The following is a 21456-nucleotide window of genomic DNA, read 5'->3' as shown; positions in this document are numbered from 1 at the left end:
GGAGAAACTAACCACTTCTAACTGAAATACAGCAAGCAAAACACTATTGCAGTGATGGGCACACAGTAGGTACTCAAAGTGGTGATTACTATTATCACTATGATAGCTCTTTACCAGGAACTGTACCTCATGTTGGGGATTCAATGTGGACAAGAATATATTTCATACTATGTACAACATGACACCTTTCAGCTATTTGAAGACAGGTGCCTTGTTCCTCCATGCCATATCAACTCCTGTCTTCTCTGGTTTCTTAGCTATTTCTCACAGCACAAGATTTCCCCATGCAATCCTCTCCTCTCTGGCCTTCGCTTGCTTTGCTTGATGAGTGTTTTGTTTTAGTTTTTGTCAACGCCCATTCGGAATATGGTACCCACAATGGAGACACCATCCAGCCATGCAATTCCACTATCAACCTGAGGATCACAGGAGGAGAATTTGGCTTTTGCGCTAACCCTCTACTTTAGCTAATTAAGCCACACATTTCTGTCAGTTTTTCTATTTTTACAGTCATAGTGAAATGACTCTAAATGACAGTCACAATGAAAACTGCAATGCAGCTACTGAACTCATGAGTTTAGCAAGAGTACCTGAGAAAGTCTTCAGTCGTTTTAAACAAACTTACAGGTAAAGAAGGGGCTTCCCTGATAGCTCAGTAGGTAAATAATCCAGGTGCAATTGCAGGAGACACAGGTTCTATCCCTGGGTCAGGAAGATCCCTTGGAGGAGGGAATGGAAATCCATTTCAGTATTCTTGCCTGAGGAATCCCACAGACAGGGAGCCTGTTGGGCCATAGTCCATGGGGTCGAAAAGAGTCAGACAGGACTGAGTAACTGAGTGCACACACAAGTGTAAAGAAGCATAAATCCTATATGAAGATTCAAAGTAAAATCAGAATGAATCTACTTTACCTCTTATCCTTTAAATAGTAAGGGTGGCCCTAATTTAGTACCACTGAGAAGATGAGTATTTCAATCTAGCAGGGAGAAAACAAAACCATAGAAGAAATACTTAACTAAGAAATCAGCTTTGAGTGTATTTTAAAAGTAGACTCCCTAGTAAAGTTGATAAGATCTTTATTATTAATGTCAAATATCCTTTATCCCAGCTCATAAATCCTCCCAGAGAAATGGAATAGAATAGAGGTAGAACAGATTTATACCCTCCTCCTAAGGCAGAGTCTTCTATTGGTGCCTCCAGGTAACCTAAAGGGTCAGCAAAAGCTACAGCTTTAAGACAGTCAACAGGTAGTTCCTGCAATCTTGGAATTTAAACAACACCTTTTCAAATTAGGAAAAAAAAAAAAGAGTCCTAAAATATAGATCCTAGTCTCCAAACATTCATGAGGACACATTTCTACTCGTTGATTTATGTGCCTAGGCCTGAGTGTCAGAGGCCTGAGAAATCACAGCTGGATGAAAGAGATGAGCTTTGCATGAACGTCATATTTTGTTTTATAAAAGGAGCTCAAGCATCATAGTTTGAATGGCTCGGCACCTCTTTAATCAAACCAGGGCTTCTCAGGCCAGGGCTTTGAAAGTGAGCTAATTAGCAATGTGCCAGAGACTTACCTGGTTAATCAAATGATTAATCACTCTGTAGATTTCATTTCTCTTATTTCCTGGCTGTCTTTGGCTCTTCTATTTGGGTTTTTTTGTATTTTGGGGGAGAATTAGCATTTTAATAGCTGGCAGTCACCATTCAGAGTAAAAAAAAAATGGCATTGTCCCATTTTAACCATTTTTTGAACAAATAAAAATGAGACAGAGGGGATTCTTTCCCAGGAGTAGAAAAATAATAGTCTTCGACTATGGCTTGACCACAAAATGTTAAACCATTTCTGAGGAAACATGGTGTTTAGGTAGAAGAGGATTTGAAGCACTGTGGAAGGTTTGAGCAATTCTTTACACGGGCAGTCTTGTCTGGAGAATTACATGACCACCATTCATGTAATGATTTAATGATATTCTTAAAGTTTAGATATCTAAACCATTAAGGAGCTCATTATCATTTTCAAAGTTAATATTATAATGGCCCAATTTCAATTCAATGTCTTAAAATAGTTGTCAGTCATAAAAAGATGTAAATAGCTAAGAATTATAAGAAATTCATCAATTACCAGCAATTCCCTCATTACGTCACTCCAGTCACCCTGAAAATCAGCCTCCCCACTCAGTCCATATGACCCTTCAGCCCATCTCCCATGACCTGGTGGAACCATGTGAAAGCATCCTCTGATGACCCCAATGATGTTTCAAATGGATGACAATAACATCATTATACATTTGTTAACAACAATTCCTTGTGCTTGAATTTCCATTTAATTTTCTTCCATTGCCACATGTGTCAAATTTCCATGAGAAGTGCAGAAAATATGATCCAATAAATATTTTCCTTTTTTAAAGGCCAGTGTAAGTGAATCTTGAAGGTAGATGTGAATGGCCCAAAAGGATAATGGGCCTCCGTCTGGTTAGGCTGGTGCTTCTCAGCTCTTCTAGAAAGAGCCTCATGTCTATGTGACATTTTCAATCTGCATTCTTTGCCCCTTTAAATGTCCTAATCTTTTGCCACAATGAACCACTGTTTCTTATGGAAGATGGTCAAACACTTCAGAGTAGGTATGTAAGTAATATGTGTGTGGAATGTATTTGTGTGTGTGTGTGTGTGTGGTATGTATTTCAGTCAAGAGAGAGCTGACAACTGTAACATTAGTAGGTGTAATGTTATTACCAAGCATTACTAGGTGCACTAAAAAGCAAACATAAATTTTAAGAAATGGAATAGTCCTGTAACTTTAGAGCAAAAGGTAGAAAACATGGAAGGAATGAGAATCCAACTGGAGGGATCAGATTTCTTTCATTGTTTCTTTATTAACTATTGCCCCCCAAATAATCAGATCTTCTAGAAGTCTATAATAAAGGTAAAAGTTAGTTCCTGAGACAAAAGCTTTGATTATTGAGAAGACTCATAAAATGAAGGATTCTTCAACAAAAGTCTCTAATTTAAAGGACTCTTTGATGACTGGAAAACAATCATCAAAAGAGAATTCAAGATAAAGACTAAGTTTTCACCTTATTCCCTGGACAGTTAGCCCATCCAAACAGAGGACCTAGTTGAGGTAATGCTACCACTTCCAGTTCCGGGTGTATCCCAAAGCCAGGAGTAACCCAAGAAATGCTGACAATCAGATCAAATTTTTAGTTTCCCCTCCTTCAGTTTTACTCATTTCCAATCAGTTATCAAGTAGCCTCCAAAATGATCTTTCTAAAACACAATCTAACCTGTCTTTACAACTGATTCAAACTGCCTTGGACAGTTTACAAGGTTGTACATGATCTTCCCCATCACCCTCTTCAGCCTTGTCTCTACAATTCCTCCATGCACTCTCTCTGCTTCTAGATCATACTGACCTGAATAACCAAATATTTTGTAACTTTTGCCAGCATTAGGCCAGCACTAACCGCTTTCATGACTCCTTCAAGTAACTCCTGGAAGCCTATAGGGAGATCTCAGTCCTGAACAAACCCACCCATGCAGAGTTAACCCACCCAAGGCTGATCGTGTTCATTGCTGCTCTGTGCCACCTAACCAAGCTCTAGACCCAGGTCAATGGCTGTTTTACCTCCGCTCTGCCAAGGCTCAAATCTCAATGACCAAGAAACTTCAACATGCCAAAGTTTCAGTACAATTTCATGGTCAAACGGAAAATATTTCTATTCCATTTGTATAAATCTCCATGAATGAAGGGATGAGAGGTGGTACCAAAATGTTTAAACACAGAGATTTAAACAAAGTTGTCATTTCTATTTTTATATATGGCTTCTCTGTGCTCCCAAGACAGCCTTTGCAAGATAGGAGACAAATCCAAATGACAAATACTGTTCTGTATTCAGAACTCTCTCTCTCTGACCTGAGAAGGAAGAGCTTTAGATGGGATTCCTTCTTGGTAAAGGATATTTTTTTTTTTCCTAGAGAATCTCCCATGCCTCCCTAAAACCTGAGGTCACTAGATTGGTTCTCCAGACATGCTGAGATGTGTCTGTCTGGATCCCACAAGTGGAAACATGATTTATTTCACAGGAGAATTCTCAATATCCCCTAAAAGAGAGTTCCATCAGGTCTCAATCTGCAGTTTTCCAGACACCCTCAGACATGTCTAGATCCATGGGTAGACATGGCTAGTGCTCAGGCCTAGACACAGCTACACCTTAATTTATGGGTGAGGTGGGAGAAAAAGTATCTGTGGAAAAGGACGTATTTGAGCCATATTTTGAAAGCAGAGAAGGATTTATGGAAACACTGCAACAAATGATTCATGAAGAGAAAGCAGAACCATTATAGAGGCCAAATATCAAAATAATCCACTTTAAACAAATTTTGCTAAGCTATCCAGAGAAGGACGTACTGACATTCCTTGAGATCATACCGACTCACAGTGACAACTCAATAAATATTGTTGAATGAATAAATGAATGAATGAGTAAATTGTTTCATTTACTTTAAGCAAATTAAATTTGGCTCTGAGCCCCTACTTGCCACAGGCAGGGAGGATTCCATTTCAGTCAGTTTTGAGGATGATTTCCTTCCCTGCCTAGGGTTTTGAAAACAGTCTTGGCAGTATATATGGTATCCACAGAATGAGGGACTGCTACATGGTGTTCACTCTCCTTACAATTACATGCATCCTGTACACGGCATTGCCAGGCAGACAGTCCTCTATCATTTGGCAGGTGGTGGTGCCTCAGGTGGGCTCAGAGATGCTTCTCCAGCAGAGCTCTCCAACCAACACAAGCCCAGCCACAGACCTGCTTCAAAAGCCTCAGTGTTAGCGATCCTCTCAGCCATCTTCCTTTATTTGGTGCTTCATCCATATAGATCATGGATTTCTGTCACTCACAGAAGCACCCCAAGTGCTAACTAACCCTATCTCAATCAGAAAAGGGAAACCCGCCCTTTCCCTTCTAAATAAACCCCCTTTTGTTTTCTTGAATCACAGCACCAGTCTCTATTCATGAGTTCATAAGCCCAAATAGAATAATGAGTGCTTCATAATTTCTGCTTTCAACCCTGACATATAAAAACTATTAACAATCTCTTAGACAAGGAACGGGCTTCCCAGGTAGCACTAGTAGTAAAGAACCCTCCTGTCAATGCAGGAGACGTAAGAGACGTGGGTTTGATCCCTGGGTTGGGAAGACCCCCTGGAGGAGGGCATGGCAACCCCCTGTAGTATTCTTGCCTGGAGAAACCCGTGGGCAGAGGAGCCTGGTGGGCTACAGTTGATAGGGTCGCAAAGAGTGTGACATGACTGAAGCAACTTAGTAGGCAAACCAGGAATGCAAATTCAGATCAGAGCTTGGGCTGTTATATAAGGGACCTTGCTCTTTCAAGTCTGGAGAGATAACAGCCAGAAAAAAATACCAAAATCATGTTGCAGTGTAGTATTTTCCCCCCAGGATCATTCTAGTTCCCATGATACTGTGGAGTTATGTCTTGCAAAGAACTCTGAATCCAGAGTCAGAAGACTCCACCCTCTGGACTCACTGCAGCTCATCATGGCTCCATTATCTCTTGTGTAAAAATTGTCCCATTGACCTCCCTAAACCACATGAAGATCAAGTGAAACAGGAATTCTTCAAATCCTGAGAGCTGGACAAAGAGTGCTTACTAGTGCGGATCAGGTCAAAAGTCAGCAGAAACCTAGATTAGTTGCGCCTGCTCCCCTGTGACTCTGAAAAAAAAAAAAAAGTCCTCAGAGTTGAAGTGACCCTCGTGGCCTCAGAACAGGTGGCCTCTCTTCTCACAGGCGAGTTCTGCTGTTTCATAATCCTGGAGGGAGAACGAGCCCTAGCGGCAATGCACAAGAAACACCAGCCAGAAATGCGATCCTTGGCCCGCTGCGGAGCAGGAAAGCAGGTCTATCACCTGTGCGATGTTTACTGTGGGCCCCGAGGCCTGAAAGGCAGCTTTGTTCAGCCCCCAGGTGAGCTGCAAGAGGAGGGTGCCTCTCCAGCCACCGCCACCAAGACTTGCACAAAGCTCTCATTCAGCGGTCCCGTCCTGGCCGTGCCCTCTGATGCTGCCTCTGACTTACTGGGTTCCCTGGACAGAGATAATTTCCCTGGCTGCACCCCCGCACTGCTGACCCTGCTACTGCATAATGCCACTCCGAGGGCACGGGTAGAATATTACATTCCAGAGAGAAAAGGCAATGCTCTGGCTGAAAAGACCCGGCTGCAGTGGAGGACACTCCCCGTTCACCACAGTGCTCCCAGTGTCCCAGCAGACAATAGGCCTCTGTGCAGCCCCCTCTCCTAATGCAAGGACTGCTTACATGTTTTCATCTTTGGAAACTTCAAACTGCTCAGTCCCCAGGAGCAGCTGTACAAGGGAGCGTCTGTCTAGGATGGAAGGGGAGAAGAAGAGGTGAGATTTATCCTTTCAAAATAATCTCCCAGCCAGGTTTATTTATTCCCAGGGGAAATGCCAGGTTTTTGCCAGTTTATTCTCTCATTCACTTAAACAGTCAATATCTATAGATCATCTACAATGTGCTAGGCATCTTGCTAAGATGTCTTACTAGAAATGCCTTGCCCTAAAGAGAAAAATTAAATAAGACTGCCCTGCCCTTAAGCAGATGGTGTCCAAGGGTCTGAAAAAAAGCACTTTGTGTATTGATTTTTGTGTTGGGCATCCTTTTTCCCACTTTGTGCAGTACCTGACCTTTGATCTTCATTCTGTCCTGGCTCCTGAATCCCTTCTAATTTATCATCCTGTGAAAAATAAAAGTCAAAATGGGTTTCCCAGGCAGTCGCTTACTAGTGGGAATGCAAAAACAGCATAATCCCTGTGGAGGACAATTTGTCAATACATAGTAAAACTGCATATGTATTTACTCTTCTACCCAAAATATTGTCTCTAAGAATTCACCCTGAACATAAATCTCTAATAATACAAAACTACACATACACAAGATTATTCAGTGCAGTTATCATTTTTATTTGCAAAACACTGGAAAATACCTATATGTCCAAATATAAAGGACTGGTTCAATAAACCATAGTGTTACACAATGGAATACTATGCTGTTGTAAAAAAATGACAATCACTATGTATTGAAGGAATGATTTATAAGGAGTATTATTAATTGACAAAATCAGGATGCAAAATAACATATATAGCATGCTAGCTTTTATGCCAAATAAAAAGAGGAAATAAGAAAACATACAAATCTCTGCTTATTTTTACCCCCCCGCCAAAAAAGGATAAAAAAGAAAACAACTAAGCTGGATACCTATAGGATTAAGGAAACAGAGATGAAGGGAGGTGAGAGAGTGAATTCTTCTAAGTGTAATTTTTTATATAGTTTTGACTTTTAGATACTATAATAGAGGCTTAAAAATGTAAAGGATCACTATCTTGTAACAACCTATAATCAAAAAGAATATATATATGTATATTTATAAAACTGAATCTCTTTGCAGTACACCTGAAACTAACACAACATTGTAAATAAACTATACTTCAAGTTTTTAAATGCTGTAAAGGATATTATTGGGTCAATTGACAAAGTTGGAATAAGGAATTATATCAAAGTGTTTTTTTCAGTGTTTACTGAAGTTAATAACCATGTTGTGGTTATGTAAGGAAATACCATTGTCCCTAGAAAATAGATACTGCTATGTTTAGGGTAAAGTCTATAATATATGCAACTTACTTTCCAATGGTTCAGAAAAATATTCTACATATATATATGTATATATATATATATATGTATGTTTATTTACACTGTGTGTGTGTCCATATGTAAGCACAAAGGTAAAGAGAGGAAATGATAAAGCACATGGAGCAGAATGTCAACAATAGAAGAATCTTGTTAAAGGGCATATGACTATCCTTGTACTATTCTTATTCTTACAATTTTTCTTTATGCTTGAAGTGATTTCAAGTTAAAATTTGTTGCTGTTGTTGGGTGGGATTTCTAATGATGACATTTCATAAGAGAAATGTGAACATGATTGTCTCAGACTGTCTCCTCCTCCAGCGACTGTCTGCACTTCTGGGTGCAGCAACTTCTTGGCCCATCCATGTGTTCTTCCTAAAGTCATTCTCCCACGAGTCTGGCAAGTAAGGATGTATCCTAGGTGTACTCTGCACTGTATCAGGAAGATTGTAATAAAAGGAAATTAAATGGTATAGTTGATCAGGCTTGGACCTGAGTCATCTTGGGTCATTTTGAATAAGAATAGCTACCACCTATGACTTCCCAGGTGGCGCTAGTGGTAAAGAATCTACCTGCCAATGCAGGAGATGCAAGAGACACTGGTTCACTCCCTGGGTTGGGAAGATCCCCTGGAGTAGGAAATGGTACCCCACTCCAATATTCTTGCCTGGAAAATTCCATGGGCATAGGAACTTGGGGATCTACATTCCATGGGCCCACAAAGAATCAGACACGACTGTGTGACTGAGCGCGCGCGCACACACACACACACACCACTTATGTATCAGAACTATGCCAAGAACTTTATGGATATTGTCTCATTTGATCCTCACAATAACACTGGGGAGGGGGCAATAATGTCCTTGAGAAAGAAACTGATATATACTGTGAGATGTAGCAATGTCATGACTAGAATTCTGACGGTCTGGTCTCAAAGCCCATGTTCCTTAACTTCCAGGATTTAATACCTGCCCCAAATATAGAAAGACCAGGTCCGCCTGTCAACTCTTAACACTCTCCAGGTCTTGGTCTGATGCTACATCCTCTATAAAGCCCTCCTGAAATCCCAGGAGGCATTGATACTACTTTTCCCATTCTCCCATCTCAGTTGGTAACCACCACTAAAAAAAAAAAGAGAGAGAGAGAGAGAAAATTGATAATGTTGTATTATTGTTTTTGCATGTCTGTTTTACTTTTTGGACTTTGACTTCTTTGAGAACAGAAACTATATCTTTTCTTCTTTATATTCCCAGCATCTCTCACAGGTTCTAGTTCATGATAGATACTCTCAACGTTATTGAAGCTGTATTGGATTTTGTTGAGTATCTATTGAGCCTTTCAAACAGCTCTATTGTGCTCACATTTTATTCACATAGAAACTGAGGCTTAAACTTGAGCCTTGAGTCAACAGCTTGATATGATCTCCTGCTAAGGCAAATATGATCTTGAACCTCATTAACAGAAGAATCATATGTAGAAAGAGAAAATGGATGACCTAATCTCCTGCAGATAATCAGGCCAAACACAGAGAAAAAGACTTCTACACCTACCTGAAGGCAGATGTAGTCAAACTGGATGAAGCCTGAGAGCAAGATGAGAATAGATGGTACTCAAAGACAGCATTGTCTCAGTGGAGACCAAAGGAACTAGGGTTCATAACAACTCAGGGGAACTTTAGATGTTTCCAAACACCTTAGTGCATTCAGTTTTTCTAATTGAACACCAAGAGATGAACTTCAGCTGATGGCTAGTTGTCACTGGGAGAAGGATTAGTGTTCTAAAATATAAAAGAATATTATTTTTTTCGTTCAGCTATATAAAGATGGAGTGAACTGCTTCAGATAATAGTGAGCTCCCTGTCTCTAGAAGTATGCAAGCAATGATTGAATACCACTAGTTAGGAATGTTTTAGAGGGTATTTGAGTGCCAACAAGTGAAAAGACAGGTATAAATTAGTAGCATCTATATGCAGGTCCTTAAGCCAATCTAAAGACATCCCTGGCCCACCAAAAAATAAACAAATAATAAAGACAAAGTAGGACTTCCCTAGACAGCATGTTCAAAAGCAGAGACATTACTTTGCCAACAAATGTCCATCTAGTCAAGGCTATGGTTTTTCCTGTGGTCATGTATGGATGTGAGAGTTGGACTGTGAAGAAGGCTGAGCGCCAAAGAATTGATGCTTTTGAACTGTGGTGTTGGAGAAGACTCTTGAGAGTCCCTTGGACTGTAAGGAGATCCAACCAGTCCATTCTAAAGGAGATCTGTCCTGGGTGTTCTTTGGAAGGAGTGATGCTAAAACTGAAACTCCAGTACTTTGGCCACCTCATGTGAAGAGTTGACTCATTGGAAAAGACTCTGATGCTGAGAGGGATTGGGGGCAGGACGAGAAGGGGATGACAGAGGATGAGATGGTTGGATGGCATCACCGACTCGGTGGACATGAATTTGAGTGAACTCCAGGAGTTGGTAATGGACAGGGAGGCCTGGCATGCTGCAATTCATGGGGTCGCAAAGAGTCGGACACGACCGAGCGACTGAACTGAACTGAACTGAGGACTTCCCTGGTGGCTCAGATGGTAAAGCATCTGTCTACAATGTGGGAGACCCAGGTTTGATCCCTGGGTCAGGAAGATCCCCTGGAGAAGGAAATGGCACCCCACTCCAGTACTATTGCCTGGAAAATCCCATGGAAGGAGGAGCCGGGTAGGCTACAGTGCATGGGGTTGCAAAGAGTCAGACACAACTGAGCAACTTCACTTCAAAGACAAAATAGTAAGTTTTCACAAAGCTAAATTAATTCAATTTAAACAATAACTCAATTATAAAATTACATCTTTTGGTGTTGAAGTTTCATTATTTTTCTATAAAATGAGGATGATAGATGGTTTTTACAGTGCCTGACTTGGCAAAAAAAAATTAGCAAGTTGAGAAATCTGTGGTGGTGCCAAAATACTTTTTGAAATTATAGTGAACCATGGAAATTCAAAAGTCTATCAGCTAATGGACCAGACAACCTCTGAGGTCTCTTCCACCCCCAGGAACAAATGGCTCCACCTCTCACAGACTTGAACCCTGAGTGTCACCATCTAGGTCCAGTACAAACTCACTGGCTTTGGAGTCAGACATGCTGGGCTTCACACCAAGGTTTAGCTACTCACTAGTCAAGGAACTTTCAGCAAGTTGCTTAATATCTTTGAACCTCAGTTTGCTCATCTATTGATACAAATAAGGATTAAAAATAATGTCCTTCACTGTAGGATTTTGGGCGTTGGGGTCCAAAACCACACTTAGGCTTGTGTGGCATATAACACAAACAGCCACAATTCTTTTCACTTCTTCAACTAAGAGGCAGAACTTACTTTTCCATCGTTTGTATTTGTATTGGCCTTGTGTTACTTTGGCCAAAAGACTGTAGCAGAAGCAATAGTCTAAGTTGGGGCTGCAAGTGTCTGCTCATGTCTGGTTTTGGTCTTAGAACATCCGCCCTGTGCCATGTGAATAAGCCAGGCTGGCCTGCTAGTTAATGAGGTCCAGTCACTCTCACTTCTCTGCTTGACAGTCGGCCAACGGCCAGAAAAGGCTATTGAGAGAGGCCATTCATCTGGCCTGCCCTCTATCTGACCACAGATGCAGGAGTAAACCCAGTTGACACCAACCAAGCCTGACCCAGATCTTCAAAACACCCAACTAACCCCTTGACTCATGAGGAATAATAAATGATAGTTCTTGGAAGCCACACTGTTTCATAGGGGTTGTTATTCAGCAAAAGCTAACTGAAAAACCAGAGTTAATATTTTCTAGTTAAGTGACCTTGAGCAAGCTATTTTCAGTGTTTTAGTTTTAATACTCTCATCTGTAAAACAGATGAACAAGTCCTACTTCATAAGTTTATTGTGCGACTTACATGATATTATATAATTAAAATATTTGTTCCTGGTACATGTTAAATATTCCATTCATTATAGATTAAGATTAGTGATAGTAGAAGTAGCAATATGCTTCCTCCCTACCCTACACTCCACATAGATTCCAGTCCCAAGAACCTGCGAACAGAGGTTATTTGTTTGAAATAACTGTTCATCCTATGACTAATAAGATGTCTTATGCAAAATGCACTCAGTTGGGCTTTGATTGATTTTATATTCCTGACTCACCCTCTGAACTGTTCAGTTACGCAAAGTAGGTGCTGCTGCTGCTGCTGCTGCTGCTGCTACTGCTGCCAAGTCGCTTCAGTCGTGTCCAACTCTGTGCAACCCCATAGATGGCAGCCCACCAGGCTCCGCTGTCCCTGGGATTCTCCAGGCAAGAACACTGGAGTGGGTTGCCATTTCCTTCTCCAATGTATGAAAGTGAAAAGTGAAAGTGAAGTTGCTCAGTCGTGTCTGACTCTTAGCGACCCCAAGGACTGCAGCCTACCAGGCTCCTCCATCCATGGGATTTTCCAGGCAAGAGTACTGGAGTGGGGTGCCGTTGCCTTCTCTGAAAGTAGGTGCTAGGATGTTAATTGCTCAGTTGTGTACAACTCTTTGTGACCCCATGGATTGTAGCCTACCAGGCTCCTCTGTCCATGGAATTCTCCAGACTAGAATACTGGAATGGGTAGCCATTCCCTTCTCCAGGGGATCTTCCAGGCCCAGGGATTGAACCTAGATCTCCTGCACTACAGGCAGATTCTTGACTATCTGAGCCACCACAGAAGGCCAAAAGGTAAAATTTTCATCAAACTGTTCAGAGCTGACAGCATCACTGTTCCCAGAGTCAAACAACCCAATAGGGCAAAGAGGGTAGGAATGGGTACAGCTAACTCATTTCGCAGGGTCACAGGGCACCATGCATTCTCCCAAGGGAAAATATTATTACAAATAATATTCACACCAAGCATTTTCATTTGCATATATAGTGATGAGTAAACCAAGTCCAAGATGGTTCAGCGACTCTCCCATGATCACGTTGCCAATAATAAGCAGAGGCAAGGTGCCACGTGGTCAGATGCATCCAGATCTGTTGATCTTTGTTCGTAGGATTTGCTCTCTGGCTTTGAGACCATCTAAGAAACCTCTCACAAAGACCCCCCTCTTCACCCTCACATCTACTGCCTTCTTAGTGGGTCACACCCAAGTGAAGCCTACTGTCTCTCACCTGTGCATTTACAGTAGGATTTGTCTCACCACCTCTAGTCTCAGCCACTGACAACAGCCACCAGTCCCTGCCAGAACCAACCCCCATGACACACAGATCTGATTACAGTAAAGTTCTGCCTTTCATAATTGGAATTCCCTGACTTTCCTTCACCTACATGATAACATCAAAACTCTGGTCTCAGAGAAGCAGAGTTTTATCTACCTCATCAACCACAGATTCCAACTTTCCTCCCTCCAGGCCATCCTAACATTCTCCCAGCTCCCACAGCCCACCATGCTTTTCCTTGCCGCCACTTCACTGCACATCCTGTCGTTCTCTTCTGAGCTCTCACCCAAGGGCCTGAGTTCCTGACAAACTCCAACTTGATCTTCAAATCTTCCTTCAAAAGCCAAATCCTTTGTAAAATCTTCCCTGAAGCCTCCACAGATTTAGATCATCTTCTCCCAGCATCCCTCCTCTCACCCAGTTAAAGCAAAACTCACACTATATTTTTTGCTTGTGTGTCTTCTCTATTAGAATCACAAACCAGGCATCAACCACAATTAGTGAGATTTTGTGTTTGTACCGTGCTAATAAAAAGGGTTATTACAGTGGCCTCTGCTGTTTAGTTTAGTGGGCAAGAGATGAAGGCAGAAACCAAGTTAGACATTGCTAATCAGTTATCAGACTTTGAGGGTCTCTAATAAATACCTCATTTTTAGACACAATGAACTGCTCAAAGCAAGCAGCTATATCCTGAACTGAGGAAACACTGGGCTATGAAACAAGAGAGATGACATGGAAAACCTTAATGGTATAAGTAGCAAAACCTGCAGGAAGATTTAGAAAAATCATTTAATTCAGTTTTCAGGGGTGCCAAGGACAGAATGCATTTTCCTTGTTAGTAAGGAAGAGGAAATTTTGTGAAAAACAAGATCTTTCCAGAGCAGGTGTTAAAGAAATTAAATCTCACAGAGGATGGACCAAGGCCAGAATTATGATTCTCATGGTAAACAAGGAAAAGGTATTCAGCTGGGCCAAGAGCAGAAAAGGATTGGAAAGAGACAGTGACATAGAGAAGGCAAAGGGGGCCTCCAGCGTGCAGCCATGCTGTCTATGAGCAAAAGGTTTATCCTACCAGGTCTCAGGCAAGTTTCCAGGGAACACCTAAATGCTAGAGACATGGACTGTTTTTAAGTCATTCTGCAAAGAAATAGTACCATCATTTGGTTGTCTGGATCATAGAACCATAAAGATAATTTAATTACTACCCTTTAAGCATAAAGATGAGAGCGTTCTCAAGTGCATTAAAAACTTAGAAACACAAAACCTATGAGCCTTTGGTGAAAAAGGTGCCCGATAACAAAATATTGCAAATCAAAGATGCCTCAAAATAAAAGAATTTCGCAAAGGCAAAGCCATGGTGAAAAGGCTAGTAGTAAGCGCTAAATGGATTTGAGTATTGAATTAAGATTAGACAACTGGGAATTACGTTTATAAATTAGATATTAATATTATGAATTCCAACAATGTAAAATAATTTCACTAAGGAAAAATGGAAGGCATGAGGAAGGGCTGTGAAGACATAGATGACCCACAAGTCTTATATTTCAAAAAAGGCACTTATAGATAAGGCCCAATTTGGGGCATCTAATTTAAAAGCAATTTTTCCTCATCCCATTAATGTATTTCATAATGTTTTTCTTAAGTTTGGAAGGATTTCTTTTAAGAATAAATATCCTGTTAAGTAATAGTCTGAGGTTTAGCAATTCCTTGTTTTTTCTTCCATTAGATTTAAGAAAAAAAATAAACATACTCTCTATTAAAAATGATGTGCATTTTAATGACCACACTTTTATATAATTATTTATGCCACATCCCTTTGTTCGCAAAAAGAAATGTAGAAAATAATATTAAATACACTTTCAAACTTACAATGAATAATATGCGGGTGGAGAAATTTGTGGAAAAATTTACTTTCTTCTATGAACTTTCCAATACTGCTTGATTTTTGTGTTATTTACCATATTTGCAAATGTAATAAAGAAATTATTCTTTAAAATAAACACACAAGGACTAAAATTGATTTCAGTTCTCATGCCACTCTGTTGGTTGATAGTAATTGCCTGGAGCACCACATTAAGAAGGATTTTTGAGCTGCATTAAATATCAGCAGAAAACAATACTCTGATTAATCAGTGAATCTGCCATGGATGGCTCTCAGGAAGCAATGATGCCACATAGAATGTGTAGTCAGCATTTCAAAAGACTAATAAAAATGAGAGTAGTATTTTGTGTATAACAACTGAAGTCAAATAAGGACAGACACACCATTCACTCAATAAAGTGGACTAAGCAAAGACCTACAGATGCTAAATAGCTTACACGCAGTAGAAATACAGTTTATAGGCAAACATAAAAAAGGGGCAAATGATAATGGGCAATTTATTTTACTAGTCTCTCTAGTTAGTGCATATTTGAAATCTCCAATAATATTTAAATATTTAAAATATTTTAAAAACAAACAAAAAATAGAATAGAGTTAATATAGAAGCCTCTGTCATTAAAATAACTAGTAGTCCTATGCTGATCCATAAACTACATGAATAAGTCCATTATTTAGAGATGTGTTTTCAGTGAAATTCCAATTTGAGGTCTAATAATTAATTATCAACATTCATAATGTATATAAATTATTGTGATCAATTGAGAACTATGAATAATTACAGTGGTGACTAAATCCAGAGGAGAAAATATTAAACCTAAATCAGCACGGTAACAGATTTTTAAATTATATTTCAAAGGAGAAACAAGGAAAGAGTACATTTAAATGGTTTCAGCATCTCTTCACCTTCCAGATGCTTCCTGAACCCTCTGTGTGTCAGGTTCTGTGCTGGTTGCTGGGGTTAGAAATATGAATGCAGCCCCATTGTCATTAGGAAGGGAAACATAAGGCAGAAGAGGGCAAGACTGTCACTTAGGTGAAGGGAACCAGGAGAGGGTGGGCACGTGGGAGCTGCTGGCAGGTGAAAGTTTGAAAAAGTAGAGAGAAAGCAGCAAGTGCTGCTGGCAGATCACCAGGCGTTTCATTGGGACAGTAAAGCAAAATTCTTTGTTCTCCAGTAATCTTGGATTGATTACTTGCAAAGGACTAGGATTAAGTTTGCCAGGTGGCACTAGTGGTAAAGAACATGCTTGCCAATGCAGGAGACACAAGAGATGTGGGTTCAATTCCCTGGGTCAGGAAGATCCCCTGGAGCAGGAAATGGCAACCCACCCCAGTATTCTTGCCTGGAAAATCCCATGGACAGAGGAGCCAGGTGGGCTACAGTCCATGGAGTCACAAAGAGGTGGACATGACTGAAGCGACTTAACACAACACGCACTTGATTAAGTTACATGTTTCCTACGCACACTCTGGGGAGTAATGGACACAGTAGCAGGGGGAAGGGTTGGGGGCCAGGGGGATCTGTAAATTCGCTTAAACATCCACATCTAGAAAATCAAATGCACAAGGCAGAAGCTGGGGGATTTCTGGCAGGAAAACTTGGAGCCAGAGAGGAGAGCTGGTGTGGTGGACAACCCCAGCTGTAGGTACACTCCTCTGAATTTGCTTGGACGGAACTTGCTGGGACCCAAGGTGAAAGGAGGCTAGAGATCTGCCTAGCAACACTATGTTTATGCAATGGTCCCAAGGATGTGCAGGGAATAATATGGGGGAGTAAACACCCTTTCTGAAGTGAAGGTGCCAGAGAACAAGAGCAGCACCAGTGATGGGGAGCCCCAAGCTTGGGGACGGGCCTGCCGAGGCTGAGCCCAGCCAAGTGATACCCAGGTTCTGCAGACTGTGTGCTGACGTGGGACACAAGCCTGGCGGGCCCCAGATTCCCCAGCTCCCCCACTAATCACAGCTCTCCTCAGCTTCTGCATTGTTTTCACAGCTGTTCAGTTGCTGCTGCTCAGTCAGGGGACAGACAGGCTGACTCCAAATCACAGAGCAGAGAATAATACTCGCGCCAAAGACAGGGTGTACAAAACATGATTTTTATTGGGGGTAGCAGGGAGATGGAAATATACAAACTCTTAACCCTTTTAATGACTGATCAAACAAGAATTTTTGTTCTGAGAGCGACAAGACTGTACTCAGAATTAAAATCATTTGGCAATTCCAAAATGTGTGAAGGACTGGCTTTTTCAACTTGAGATCATATTTGCCCATAAAAATAACATTAGAAATGGCAAAATTTTGTCCAGGCCAGATCACAAAATCTCATCTAATCCTCAACATATTCAGTTATACTCACCAACTTGATCAGAGAGCAGAGAGAAGGCAGAAACTTAATTATCGAAATAAAAGCCATAGCTTACATTCATGGATTGCTCACTATGAATGTCCTTCTTACCTTTCTTCTCCTAGTTCCTTCCTACTCATCCTTTAAGACTTAGATCATGGGCACTTTTTCCAGAAAGCCTTACTGATGCATGCATGCACATACACACAATCCAGACAATGTGTATATAATTTCACAACACCCACACTCTGAATCTATGAAGTAGGTATAATTGTCTCACTTTACAGATGAGAAAACTGAGGCATGAAGCAGTTAGTAACTTGCCCAAAGTTGTAGAACTGTTAAGAGATATGCCCATGATTGTAAAAGAGACATCTGACTCTCAGATCAAGGTTTTTACTTACCATGTTACATCTCTGCTTTCAGTACCTCTATATTAGTTTCCTGTGACTGCTGTAATAAATTACCTCAAAACACAGTAGTTTACAACAATGTGAGGATTTCCTGGTGATCCAGTCGCTAAAACTCCAAGCTCCAAATGCAGGGGGCCCAGGTTCGATCCCTGGTCAAAGAACTAGATTCCACATGCAGCAGCCAAGAGTTCACATGCTGCAACTGAAATGATTCCACATACCACACCTAACTGAAAGACCCCACATGCTGCAACCAAGACCTGGGGCAGCCAAATAAAAAAAAATTTTTTAAGAAACCATAAAGTTAATTACAGCCTACAGGTCATAAGTCTGAATCAAATTTCAATAAGCTAAAATCAAGTTGTGATAGGCTTGCATTTCTTCCAGAGTCTGGCTCTAAGGGAGAATCCATTTTCTTGCCTTTTGCAGATTCTAAAGGCTGCTGACAATATTCCTTGGCTTGTGGCCCCTTCCTCCATCTTCAAAGCCAGTATCACAGCATGTTCTCACTCCCTCTGCTTCCATCCTTACATCTTTATTCTCTTATAAGGATCCCTATGGCTACATTCAAGGCCCACCCAGATAATCCAGGATAATCTATCAATTTCAAGCCTCTTAATTTAATCACATCTGCAAAGTCCCTCTGGCCGTGTAAGGTAATATATTCACAGGTTCTAGGAATTAAGAAGTCCACATCTTTGGGGTCCATCGCTCCATCTCCTGCAATACCTAATAATATATGCATATTTTACTCAGTATTTCCATCATGGTGTGTCATATGTACTTGTTTATGTTCTGTTTCATTACAAGTTGTTTGAGGAAAGGGACTATCTGTTTACTCATCTTTAAGTCATTTCATTAAAAAACACTAAGTAGGCTCTCATAAATGTTTGTTGTGACTGACAAATGAATAATGAAAAAATACTATGAAGAGATTTAAACATGATAATGACTTGAGTTCATTTTTTTGAATAACATACATGTCTTTTATAAGAAAAAATGGTGAGCAGAACCGAATACATGCTGACCCTCAGTAATGACCATAAAGTGGACTGAGTTCTTTGTCCTTACACATCATGCCATTCGGGGGCCTCCTTCCTTCGTTTGTTCTATTTCCCTACCTTGAATGTCCTTCTTACCCTTCTTTTCCTAGTTCCTTCCTACTCATCCTTTAAGACTTAGATCATGGGCACTTTTTCCAGAAAGCCTTACTGATGCATGCACACACACACACACACACACACACACAACACACATTGGTATGCTGGAAGTGTCTGAAATAGCTCACTAGAGTTGATTGTGCATATTTTTCTCAACTTCTTAGCATGTTATCATGTTGATAGCCATGGCAGGAGTTAATTACACTATGGAAACTGGCCTTAATGGGAGAAGCCCATGATCTGGGCTGGACATTTCCAGAATCCTTTTTCCACGCAAGCATCAGATCGAAGCAGTCATTTCCATGTTCCTTTCACTCAGCCCCATCCTGACCCTGAGATGCCTGTGGAGGTAGAACCCTACTTCTTCAGTGAGAGGAGGCCCCAGACTATCAAACCTCACTACCCATAGTGAAGAGCGATTCCCAAAGAAGAAAAATACCCAAGAGCTTGTGACCTCTTTCTCCCCTTCCATGCCTAAGAAGTTCCAACCACAAAAGTTTTTGAGTAAAATTTCCAAAAATAAATCAGTGAAAAGCAAAAATCATCATTTCAACCAGTTTCTTGTTTTGAATAAATCATCTGCTCGCAGCCACTAGTGCCAAGGCTACTTCATCTATTCAGTACTGGGAGCTCAGGATTTTTAGACCTGCATGCAGATAAAATAATACAGGATCCAAAACAAAGAACAAAAACTGCAAATCAAAATATTGTTGAACTAAGTAGCTATATAAATGTAACATTTTTTCAGCCACTATATTACAATTATACTCTTAATTATAGGAAACAAGGAATGTGACTGCATCTTAATATGTTTGCAATGATCTTGGATAAGACCTCCCAAAGAAGGACTGCCCAAAATAGTAGAGCATCTCTGCCTAGTTCCATGGCTCACGGTGTGTCCTTGACTAAAATTGGAGCTCCTCTCCTCTTAAAGACTGGGGAAGGGACGGCGAAGATGGATCAATCCTTCAGTACTTCTAGAGGGCACAGGTGGGGCACTACTCCCATCATTCACCCAGACTGCTTTCCATCCCTTCCCCTGCAGACACGGGGATGGCACATGAAATCAGACATCACAGGACCAGACAGCCCTGGATAACTCCTCAAGAGACATATTCCATCTTATTTCTGTTGTGTGATTTCCAGTCTGTTTGAGCAGAACTGCCCTACACTCTGCACTGTGGGCTGATCTTTCTGTTTCCATCTTCCTTGGTCTCTGTCTGGGTTCCCCTTTCCACTGCAAGAATTCCAGGTGATTACAATCTTCATTAATTTCTGATGAGTAATTTCTTAGGCATCTCCAGAAAGATGCCTAGGAAACTTAGGCATCTCCAGAAAGAGGGACACCCATCTCCAGGAGCCAAGTGATGGACAAATACTGAGACCCCACTATATACATACAATAGTCACACACACACAATGTAATACCATGTGCCAAGCACTGTTCTAAACGTGTTCAAGTTTATCAATAACTCTATTATTATGCTTATTTTTCAGGAGAGAAACCTGCAGCACAGAGAGTAAATAGCCTGCCCAAGTTCCCACGGGCAAAAGTGACAGAAGTCTTAATCACCACACTGTCCCACAAGCCCACCCAGGTCGGAAGAACCTCAGACCAGTAACAACTGGAGCAGCTGCCTAGGAACAAACACTTGTCTGAGGATGGAAGACGAAACCAGACATCACAGAACCACACAGCCCTGGATAACTCCTTGAGAGAGAAACCTAGTCCATCTTATTTCCATTATGTGATTGCCAGTCTCTCTGAGCAGCTCAGCTTGTTCTCTAGCTGCTTTGTCTCAGCGCCTTCCAAGTAAAGCAGGCGGAGTCACTCTGGATGCTTAATCACACATGGCTGTGTTTGGCTAACCAATTACAGTTTTGGGTAAGTCTCATCTCCCCAGTGAGAATTGAAGAGAAGTCCTTGAAGGCATGGCATCGATCCTACCATAGTCAGAGAACACACCTGTGGTTTCTCGTTTCATAGGCTTAAATTTCTACTCTCCATGTTCCAGGTGGGTCGCCATGGACAAAATTCATCTCCCCAGGTTTCAATCTGGGGTTCAATCTTCAACTGTAAAATTGGGGTAATAAAGGTATCAAACTATAGGCCTGCCCAAAACATTACAAAAGAATACTTCATGAAAGAGGCTTAGCCCTTTGACTGACAAATAATAACTATTCATTACTATTAGCAAAAACTAAACAGCTGTAAAAAGTGTATGAAACTCTACCTGGTACTTTACATACATTATCTCATTTAATCCCCCAAGCGGTGCTTCAAGAGAGGCAAGAGTATTAAAATGTTACAGGAAAGTAAGTTCAGATTTAGAGAAGCTTAGAAAATTACCTAACCATATGGTTTATAAAACATGGACCTGGATTTGGAGCCCATCATTTTTTTAGAAAGAATGTAACTTCTCAGTCAGAGAGCCAGCACAGGCATGGCACAAGTGACATCATCTATTTGGTGTTTATTGATTGAATAAATGATTCCTGATAAAAGTTGGATTTAAATAGAGTTGGTGTTATTCCTACATTTGATTTCTCTGATTTAAGAATTTTATTTTAAAATCTAAGTCCATGACCAGAGGTTTCATGTTAATTCACTAAAATTTATAATAACAATAATTAAAGATAAAAAGCTCTCTATGTGCAAAAAAAAATTGAGCTAAGTAAGAGTCAGGAGGAGTTTTCACATCGACCTTACTTGAGCCAGGGGGATTGGGGAGGGGAGAAAATA

At 40.8% G+C, this 21456-nt stretch overlaps 1 long non-coding RNA gene across 1 annotated transcript in view; it reads right to left on the bottom strand.

Annotated features, from left to right (window-relative positions):
* LOC139179782 (uncharacterized) overlaps positions 1-21456 on the bottom strand; it is a 165365-nt gene that overhangs the window by 45974 nt on the left and 97935 nt on the right. The gene's annotated exons all lie outside the window — the stretch shown is intronic.

The sequence above is a fragment of the Bos indicus genome, chromosome 3 (genome assembly GCF_029378745.1).
Source record: "Bos indicus isolate NIAB-ARS_2022 breed Sahiwal x Tharparkar chromosome 3, NIAB-ARS_B.indTharparkar_mat_pri_1.0, whole genome shotgun sequence".
Classification (NCBI taxonomy): domain Eukaryota; kingdom Metazoa; phylum Chordata; class Mammalia; order Artiodactyla; family Bovidae; genus Bos; species Bos indicus.
This window is presented reverse-complemented; position numbering and strand designations above follow the sequence as displayed.